The sequence below is a fragment of the Tachyglossus aculeatus genome, chromosome 4 (assembly GCF_015852505.1).
Source record: "Tachyglossus aculeatus isolate mTacAcu1 chromosome 4, mTacAcu1.pri, whole genome shotgun sequence".
Taxonomy (NCBI): domain Eukaryota; kingdom Metazoa; phylum Chordata; class Mammalia; order Monotremata; family Tachyglossidae; genus Tachyglossus; species Tachyglossus aculeatus.
Window position 1 is genome coordinate 90,515,152 of NC_052069.1, and position 11,474 is coordinate 90,526,625.

Sequence of the window (11,474 nt, forward strand, 5' to 3'; positions counted from 1 at the left end):
CATGTCAAAGCACCTAAAAACCTTTGGATCTCTGGGGTAATTTGTCCTCTCTATGAGAAACTAATGTCCTTGGGTTCAACCTTGGGTTCAGCTTCTTTTTTCTTGAGATTTAGACTATGTGCTTAGGTGAAGCCAAGAGTTGAAACAGTAGATTTGGATACAGAAAACAAGCCTGCCTTCCCATTCTTATCCAAGACTTGTTCTCCGAGGCATGGTTAAGAAGCAGCATGGCTTAGTGGAAAGAGCCCAGGCTTGGGAATCAGAGGTTGTGTGTTCTAAATCTGGCTCTGCCACTTAGCTGTGTGACTTTGGGCAAGTCACTTAAATTCTCTGTGCCTCAGTCACCTCATCTGTAAAGTGGGGATTAAAACTGTGAGCTCCACGTGGGACAACCCGATTATGCTGTATCACCCCCAGCACTTAGAAAAGTGCTTGGCACATTGGAAGTGCTTAACAGATACCATTAATATTATTATTATTATTACCCAGATTAGCTGACTTCACTTATTTAATTTACCAGCTACTTACTCCATTCTGTATTAATATTCAATTTTAGAATTTTGGCAGAATAGCCTCAAATTCTGAAGATTTTGCTATTAGATTAAATCAAAATAATAATCATCATCATCAGTCGTATTTATTGAGCGCTTACTATGTGCAGAGCACTGTACTAAGTGCTTGGGAAGTACAAATTGGCAACATATAGAGACAGTCCCTACCCAACAGTGGGCTCACAGTCTAAAATTCAATTCAACAGTCATTTGAAAATTTTTTAATTAGCTCAATGTGCTGTCCAATATGTCTGGTGTAATGGTAGTTACATCATTGGTTACATCATTGGTTACATCATTGGTAGTTACATCATTGGTAGGTAGATAGGTAGGTAGATTACCTACAATGGTAGGTACTCCATCAAGACATGGTATTTATTGAGTCCTTACTGTGTGTGGAGCACTATATTAAGTGCATGGGAGAGTACAATAGAGTTGATAGACATAGCCCCTGCAAACAAGGAGATTGTAATTTTTTTTTTTTTTAGAAAAATGATCCAGGCAGCTGAGTGAAGTGTGGACTCCCCATGAGTGAGTGGGGAGAGACAGGAGGTGAGAGGCCAGTGAGGAGACAGATGCAGTAGTCAAGGAGGGAAAGGATAAATTTGCAACAGTTTGGATGAAGGTGAAGAAGCAGATGTATTGATTCATTCATTCAATTGTATTTATTTAGCACTTACTGTGTGCAGAGCACTGTACTAAGTGCTTGGAAAGTACAATTCAGCAACAAAGAGTGACAATAGCTGCTCACAATGGGCTCATAGTCCAGGGGTGGGAAGGGGTGAGAAGAAATAGTTTAGAGATGTTGTGGAGGTAGAATAGACAGGATTAACAATGAGAAAGTATATAGAAAAACATCTCTTGAAGGATATGAAAATCGGAAAGTTATAATAATAATACTGATGGTATTTGTTAAGCACTTACTATGTGTCCCGCACTGTTATAAGCGCTGGGATAGATACAAGGTTATCAGGTTGTCCCATGTGGGACTCACAGTCTTAATCCCCCGTTTACAGATGAAGTAACTGATGCACAGAGTGAAGTGACTTGCCCAAAGTCACACAGCTGACAAGTGGCGGAGCCGGGATTAGAACCCTCAATCTGACTCCCAAGCCTGTGCTCTTTCCACTGAGCCATGCTGCTTCTCAGATACCACCCTCATGCTTGCCATGAATAAGTATTTATATTAAACACCCATTTCATAATACTAATAGCGGTATTTGTTGAATGCCTCCTTTGTACCGAGGATTATACAAAGTTCTGGGGTAGATACAAGTTAATCAGTTTGCACACAGTCCTTAAACCAAGAAAGGATCACAGTCTCAGTAGGAGGGAGTAGGTCTACCATTACACCAGACATATTTCACAGCAAATAGAGCTAATTAAAAAATGTTCAAATGACTGTTGAATTGGAAACATTTGTACCAAGTACCTAAATTTGATAAATGAATACATACCAGGCAAAAATTGTTTAAAAATTATCTTGAAGAAATCAGGATGTTCAAATCCTGATCTGCCTTGTCCATCTTTATCTTTCATAATATGTACACGTACTGACTTTTAGATGACTTGTCTTCAGTGGTTACAGGACATGAAAATATGACTGGGTGAAATAGAGCACTCAAACTGTCAGTAAATATTAAAGTTTCTCCAGAGAGGTAATGTTCAGTATGTACTGCTGGAACTAAATTGTGGAGGGTTTAAAGCTAAACTGGGAAGTTTTTTGGATAGTACCCTGTACGTTATGTGTAAAAAATCCATAAGGGATTCTATTAAGCTTTCAAGCACCATCTTACATCTCATGCCATGAAAATATGAAGTAATGCATTTTTATCTGAGATGTGAATTTTAAAGTGTGCTTTATACCACAGATTGCTTCAATAAAGTAAATGTTTAAAATGTCCCTGTTTCTACTTTCCTTATGTAGAACAGTCATTTATATTTTTATTAACCTCTTAAACACACAGCTTATCTAAAATGATCCTAATGCCAAACCTAGGTTATTACCAGAAATAATGGTCAGAATTTAAAGCAGTTACATTAACTCTGGATTATCACTGGGAAATTTCTTAATCTCACTCAGTCATCCCTGAAAAAGGGGGGAAAGCACTGCTCCTGATTGCAGATGAATACTGAATTTATGAGCAAAAGCCTATTTATCAGTTGGAGCTCCTGTAGTTCAGAGTTCCGTGAGGTACTTACAGTCACCTTCCAGGAAGCTTTCCAGAGGGGAGGAAATTATCCAAAAGAAATCCCAGCTAGAAGTTTTACAGTTAAAACCCAGATCCTTAGGATTTCCACAGTTCTTGAGGACTTGCTAAAGCTAAGGGTAACCCCCACTCAGTCAGCACCATAAATTCATTGCGGGCACGGAACGTGTCTAGAAACTCTGTTAAATTGTACTTTCTGAAGCATGTGTACAGTGCTCTGTACAAAGCAAGCACTCAATAAATAGAGAAACAGAATAATCTAGTGGATGGAGCACGGAACTGAGAGTCAGAAGGAACTGAGTTATAATGCCAGCTCCTCCGCTCGTCTGCTGTGTGACCTTGGGCAAGTCACAACTTCTCTTTGCCTCAGTTCCCTGTAAAATGGGGATTTTACATAATGAGAACTTAACAAATACCATTAGACTTAAAAATAATCAAGTCAACCTTTGAACTACAGAAAACATCCCAGGCTCAAAAGTATTTTTAATGGCATTTGTTAATTCCTTACTATGTGCCAGGCACAGTACTAAGAACTGGGGTTCATACAGGTTAATCATGTTGGACATACATCCCTGTCCCACATAGGTCTCACAGTCTTAATCCCCATCTTACAGATGAGGTAACTGAGGCGCAGAGAAGTGAAGTGACTTGTCCCTAGGTCACACAGTAGACAAGTGGAGGAGCTAGAATTAGAACCCAAGTCCTTCTGAATCCCAGACCCACTATTCGCTGTCCTCTAGGCCAGGCTGCTTTTTAAGTGTAATATTCTTATGATAACTAAAGCCCTCCCTGCCATTTAGCTTCAGAGCAACCATTATCATTCATTCATTCATTCAATCATATTTATTGAGTGCTTACTATGTGCAGAACATCACCAATATAATGGTACCTATAATGCACGTACTCTAAGCTAAACCCTGGGGTCTATGTAAGGTAATAAGATCAGATGCAGTCCTGGTCCCAAGTGGGACTCCGTGGCAGTCAAACTAGCCACCAGTAGCATCACAGAGAGAAGCAGCGTGGCTCAGTGGAAAGAGCACAGGCTTGGGAGTCAGAGGTCATGGGTTCAAACCCCGGCTCCACCAATTGTCAGCTGTGTGACTTTGGGCAAGTCACTTAACTTCTCTGTGCCTCAGTTACCTCATCTGTAAAATGGAGATTAAGACTGTGAGCCCCACGCGGGACAACCTGATCACCTTGTATCCTCTCCACTGCTTAAAACAGTGTGTTGCACATAGTAAGTATTTAACAAATGCCATTATTATTATTATTATTATTATTATTATTATTATTATTATTATCACAGATGCCCAATAAGAGAGGGAGGGAGAATAAATATCCCATCTCCATTTTAAGAGAAGGGGAAACTAAGGCCCACAAAAGCTAGATGGTCAATCAATCAATCTGTGGTATTTACTGAGAGCTTACTATGTGCAGAACATTACAATAATAATAATACTAATAATAATAATTTTGGTATTTGTTATGCGCTTACTATGAAGCACTATTCTAAGTGCTGGGTAGATACAAGGTAATCAGGTTGTCCCATGTGGGGCTCACAGTCTTAATCCCCATTAGACAGATGAGGTAACTGAGGCCCAGAGAAGTGAAGTGACTTACCCAAAGTCACACAGCTGACAAGTGGCGGAGGCAGGATTTGAACCCATGACCTCCAACTCCTAAGCCCAGGCTCTTTCCACTTAGCCACGTTGCTTCTCCTAAGGGTTTGTGAGAGCACAGTACAATAGAGTTAGAAACCACGACCTCTAGTCTCTAGGAATTTAGTAATGGTGTGCCCAAGGTCACATTGCAGACCACATGATACAGTCAGCTAGTACCACATGGCTTGGACTCGAACCCAAGACTCCTGGTTCCCATCCATTGTCGCATCAAACAGAAGCTCCTGACTGCCTTTAAAGCCCTCAATCACCTCGCCCCTTCCTATCTTACCTCACTGAGTTCCTTCCATAACCCAGCACACTCATTTTCCTCCTCTAACACCAGCCTGATCTCTGTATATTGATCTCACCTATCTTGCCTCCGATCCTGCCCCTGTGTCCCAACTCTGGCCTGGAATTCCCCACTCCACCTGCCTTCATATCCAACAGGAGATGACTCTCCCCACCTTTAAAGCCTTATTAAAATCACATTCCCTCTAAGAGGCCTTCCCCGACTAACCCCTCATTTCCCCTATTAACTCTCCCTTCTGCATCACCCTTGGGCTGAATTTGTACTCTTTACTCACCCTCAGCCCCTTGGAATGGAATTTCTGTCTTCCCCTCTAGACTGTAAGCTCCTTGTGGGCCAGGAACATGTCTACCAATTCTGCTGTATTGTTCCAAGCGCTTTGTACAGCACTCTGCACAGAGTAAGTGCTCAATAAATACCTTCGATTGATTGATTGATCTTTGATCCATCTTTCCACTAGGACCAAGGGGCCTCCACAGAATTTACTGAACACCCTGATGGCAAAGCCTGGCTGTGAGACTATTCAGGCTTCTATTGGAGTTGGAATTGAGGTCAAGGAACTGACCCAGAAAAAGGAAATTTTCTGTACCTGCTACTTGAGAAAAAAAAAAGTCAGAATCACCTGAGAACGAGAACCAAACAGAAAATGATTTGGGGCCTTTAAATTCAGCGTAGGGAAGGAGAAAATTTCGTCTTTCTACCTTCTAGGATATATTGTGAGAGCCTGACTGAATAGTCTGCTTTAGGCTGTGAATTCATATGTTTAGAATTTTGCTTATATAAGGAAGTTTTCCTATATAGTTATAACAACTTATGAGTAATCAATTGAACACTTACTTTATATAATAATAATTATGGTAGTTGTTAAGTGCTTCCTATGTGCCAAGCACTGTTCTAAGCACTGAGGTAGATACGAGTTAATCACATTGGACACAGTCCCTGTCCCACATGGGGCTTCGACTCTTAATTCCCATTTTACAGATGAGGTACAGAGAAGTTAAGTGATTTGCCCAAGGTCACATAGCACACATGTGGCAGAGCTGGGATTCGAACCCAGGTCCTTACGACTCCCAGGCTTGTGCTTTATCCACTAAGCCACGCTGCTCTTCATGTACGTCTGTACTATGTTCGTGGGAGAGTACAGTATCACAGAGGTGGTAGACATGTTACCTGTCCACAGGGAGTTCACAGTCTAGAGGGGAGACAGACTTTAAAATAAATAAATACATTACAGATATGTAAATAAGTGCTGTGGGACTGAGGATGGGGTGAATAAAGGGTGCAAACCCAATTGTGAGGTTGTTGCAGAGGAAAGTGGGAGGAGAGGAAATGAGGGCTCGGTCTAGGAAACGTACAACTGAAGTCAATGCATCTGGGGATGTGTGTAGGAATTTGGATCTCATTTCATTATTCATTCATTCAATCATATTTATTGAGCGCTTAACTATGTGCAGATCACCGTACCAAGTACATGTAAAGTACAGTTCGGCCACAAATAGAGACAATCTCTACCCGACAACAGGCTCACAGTCTAGAAGTGGGACAAGAACAATGTCTAATGTGATGGTGTTATGTCTTCCACAGTGCTTTCCCCATAGTAAATGCTTAACAAATGCCACAATTATTACTATCATTATCATCAATGGTATTTATTGAGTGCTTACTGTGTGAGGAGCACTGTACTTAGCACTTAGGAGAGCAAAATACAGAAGAGTTGGCAGTCACATTCCCTGACCACAACAAACCTGCAGTACAGAGTCAGAGGCAGTTAGTTTTTCAGATTATGAACCCCTTTACCCCCACCCCCCTCAATACACACACCATCCAGGGTAGAGATCATGTTAAATGCCCTCCTGTGTATTTTTTCCAATGCTTAGTACAGTACTCTAGATACAGCAAACATTTGATAAAACCTAGTACTACTCTCCCGATTAATTTTTTCTCCTTCTGTGTTCTGAATGTCTAATAAATGTCGGAAGGTATTTTGAATTTTTCTAATTTCAACCCTTAATAGACCAATTCTCACTAAATATCACACGGATAACAATTACGGCAGTTCTGAAGCTTGGAACTGTAATTGAAGGCATCTTAAATAATTTAGGATCAAGTACACTTTGTGTGTTAAATGCTTGGGTGTTGGAGTGGGCATATATGAAAGATGTACTCTGTTGTTATGAATCTAACAATCCAATGAAGCAGACAGAAATTCTAGTTTGTAGAATAGTTTAAAAAAACCCTTGAGTAGCTGCAAATAATCCATCAATGTGATTAAATAATATAAATAGATGAGTTCATAGCAGCTGAAAAAGAGGCAAAGTTAATAAGCAAGGGACCTTGTTTGACCGATAAAGCACTTAGTACAGTGCTCTGCACACAGTAAAGTGCTCAATAAATACCACTGATTGATAAAGGATAGGGCTGTGATTTGGAGTTGCTGAAAGCGGAAGTGTTTTCAGGAAGTACAATTGTATAATCATCATCATCATCATCAATCGTATTTATTGAGCGCTTACTATGTGCAGAGCACTGTACTAAGCGCTTGGGAAGTACAAATTGGCAACATATAGAGACAGTCCCTACCCAACAGTGGGCTCACAGTCTAAAAGAGGGAGACCAAAACCAAACATACTAACAAAATAAAATAAATAGAATAGATATGTACAAATAAAATAAATAGAGTAAAAAAAATATGTACAAACATATATACATATAGGGCTGGAGTTGGGAGAGTCACACATCTGTTAAGGAGGAGCAAAGATGGGTTGTAGTGGTAAAAGAGAACGGATGTGACAAGAGGAGACAGGGTTCGAAAGCACCTCGCCCCCTCCTACCTCACCTCCCTTCTCTCCTTCTCCAGCCCAGCCTGCACCCTCCGCTCCTCTGCCGCTAGTCTCCTCACCATGCCTCGTTCTTGCCTGTCCCACCGTCAACCCCAGGCTCACATCCTCCCCCTGGCCCGGAATGCCCTCCCTCCGCACATCTGCCAAGCTAGCTCTCTTCCTCCCTTCAAGGCCCTACTGAGAGCTCACCTCCTCCAGGAGGCCTTCCCACACTGAGCCCCCTCCTTCCTTTCCCCCTCCTCTCCCTCCCCCTCCCCCCCCACCTTACCTCCTTCCCCTCCCCACAGCACCTGTATATATGTATATATGTTTATACGTATTTATTACTCTATTTTATTTGGACATATTTATTCTATTTATTTTATTTTGTTAATATGTTTTGTTTTGTTCTCTGTCTCCCCCTTCTAGACTGTGAGCCCACTGTTGGGTAGGGACCATCTCTATATGTTGCCAATTTGTACTTCCCAAGCACTTAGTAGAGTGCTCTGCACACAGTAAGCACTCAATAAATACAATTGAATGAATGAATGAATTAACATTACTATCATTAACTCCGTCGAAGCAGTCAGCCTCCTAGTATTATTATTAATTATTATGATGGTATTTGTTAAACGCTTACTACGTGTGAAGCACTGTTCTAAGTGCTGGGGGGATACAAGGTGATAAGGTTGTCCCACGTGGGGTTCACAGTTTTAATCCCCACTTTACAGATGAGGTAACTGAGGCCCATAGACGTGAAGTGACTTGCCCAAAGTCACACAGCTGACAAGTGGCTGAGCTGGGATTAGAGCCCACGAGTATCAAACACAGCCACACAGGGTGGTACCTGTAAAGAGAATGAATGACAGCGGAGTACCTAAAAAGCTACTGTATGGAGAGCTGGAATTGAAGACATCATATATCATGGAGGAAGTGTTTTACAGCATGGTAAAATAACACCTCAGGCCACGGTGCCAAATTGGGTGACTGAAAACTGGTACTCAGTTGCTAAGAACAGTCCCGCATGGTGGACTGCCATCAGCAAGTGGCTCTCTGACCAAAAATTTCAATCAATCAATCGATCAATTGCATTTATTGAGAGCTTACTGTGTGCAGAGCACTGTACTAAGTGCTTGGGAAGTACAAGTTGGCAACATATAGAGACAGTCCCTACCCAACAGTGGGCTCACAGTCTAAAAGGGGGAGACAGAGAACAAAACTAAACATACTAACAAAATAAAATAGAATAGATTTCATATAGAAAAATTTCATATGTAAAGAGCCAAGGAGTCCAAAGAGGAAATCAGCACTGGGTGTTAGAAACAACAGAGAAGCAGCACAGCTCAGGGGAAAGTGGGTTCTAATCCCGGCTCCGCCACCATCAGTTTAGAGCTTATCAGCTGTGTGACTTTGGGCAAGCCACTAAACTTCTCTGTGCCCCAGTTACCTCATCTGGAAAATGGGGATTAAGACCGTGAGCCCCACGTGGGACAACCTAATTACCTTGTGTCAACCTCAGTGTTTAGAACAGTGCTTGGCACAAAGTAAGTGCTTAACAACTACCATTATTATTATTATTATTAAGTACAAAAATGTAATGAGGGACATAATTTTGTGTGCCCAGTGTGGCCAGAACGTGGATCCTGAAGTGGCCTTTTAAATCACATACACACTAAAAGCTGAACTTAATCTACACTGTGTTTTTTATTTAATAGTATTTGTTAAGAGCTTACTATGTGCCTGGCAACTTCAAATTCAAAGGACAACTAAATACATGTTTATATATATACATATATATATATGTATATATATATGTATCTTGGGAAGCGCATGGCCTAGTGGATAGAACACAGGGCTGGGAGCTGAAGGACCTGGGTTCTAATCCCAGGCTCCTCCACTTGTCTGCTGGGTGACCTTGGACATGTTGCTTAACTTCTCTGTGCCTCAGTTACCTCATCTGTAAAATGGGGATTAAAGCTGTTAGCCCCATGTGGGACGGGGACTCTGTCCAACCTGATTAGCCAAGCAGCTTGGCACAGTGGAGAGAGCCTCTGGGAGTCAGAGGGTCATGGGTTCTAATCCTCAGTCCTCCACTTTGCTGTGTGACCATGGGCAAGTAACTTCACTTCTCTGTTACCTCATATGGAAAATGGGGATTGAGACTGTGAGCTCCACGTGGGACAAGGACCGTGTCCAACCTGATTTGCTTCTATTCATTCCAGCACTTCGTACAGTGCCTGGTGTATAGTTAAATGCTTAACAAATACTGTTTTTATTATTATTATTATTATCTACCCTAGTGCTTAGAACAGTACTTGACACATAGTAAGCACTTAACAAATACCATCATTATTATTATATATTTCAGTCCATAGGAAAAACACTATACTGAAACAACCTGCACTTTATGGAAAAGACTTCTGTTCTTATGACGATTATGATGGGGTTTAGTTGATCCATCAAAGTTTCTGTCACCTTCTGAAATGCTCCCTGAGATAATGCCGTAAAAATGCTAACATATTCAACAACATTTCCTCCCCTCCCTCTCACCGTATATCTTTTTTCAGATTAAAATCGAACAAACGGTGTAGAATGTTTGTTTATTGCTCCTACCCTCCAAGGAGCTGAATGTAAACTATTATCTCCTTCCAATCTCTTGTGTGCTTTCTCCTTTGAAAATTTCTAGGCCGCCACGCTGCCTGTGTATTTACTTTTGACCTCGTGACTTCACAGCATTATTTTCTTTCCTGCGAAAGAAAGTGCAGAGCTGGAAAGGCCATGCATTCAATTTTACAAAAGCACTATATTCCTATTGACAAGGAACCCTCCCAATACTTCTGTCTGGGGCACAGCTAGATATCAGCAGATACTATTAAAGTGACGCAATTATCATAGTTGCATAAACAAAGCTCGTACAGTTGGAAGGACACTTCATTTCAAAAGTTGCTTTTCAGAAAAGCCCATCTGCGGAAGCCTTGAGCTAGGAAAACGACATCAGTCGGGCTCAACGATTAAAATTAATTTTGAGTTTGAATGCAATCACGTGATGGAAGCTGGTTTTGTGAGACAAAGAGTTTTCAACACAAACTCTGTGTTCAAAGAAGTCAGTGTAGTAACCAGACTCACTGGCAACCATTTAAGGAGCTCTTCAGTGGAGAAGTCACCTCAAGTGTTTGAAAATAGAGGGGAAAAAAGAAAGAAGAACTAGAGAATGGCACTTGTTTGGACAAGAAGGTATTACGAGCCCTTGTCTTTGGCCCTAGTTTATTCTCTGGCAATGTGTGTGTTTGCTATTGTTATTGCGAGGTCACCTGCTAAGAATCCGCTTTGTTGCTCATTTTATATGTGGAGCAGGATCCTTCTTTCAGGGAAAATGGAGGGGAGAGGCTGATTCTTTTTTTATGGTATTTGATAACACTATGTGCCAGGCACTGTACTAAGTGCTGGGGTAGATACAAACTAATTAGTTTGAACACAGTCCCTGTCCCACATTCTTCACCTCCTCCTCCTCCTCACTTCTCCAGTTGGAAGGGCAAGAAATGGTGCTTTGGGAGAAATGTGTCTACGGTAAGATCCTTGAGGAGTGGGATTGTGTATTTTGCTTCTGCTGTGTCTCCCAGGCCCGGTATTATGCATAATTAGTCTAATGCTCCTCAGGCAGTAGATGCTCAATAGAGAACACTGATTGTTCACTTCAGTCATATCAGAAAATAATTTACTTGGTTGAAGTGAAAGTTGTCTCTCCTGCACACAAAAATATGGGCTTTACTATCCCTGTATGCAGGGCTTTAATAATATAATACTTACTATTATAATAATAATAATGATAATGGTACTTGTAAATGCTAACTATATGCCAAGCACTGCTCTAAGCACTAGGGTAGATACAATTTAATCAGGTTGGACACAGTTCCTTGACCCACATG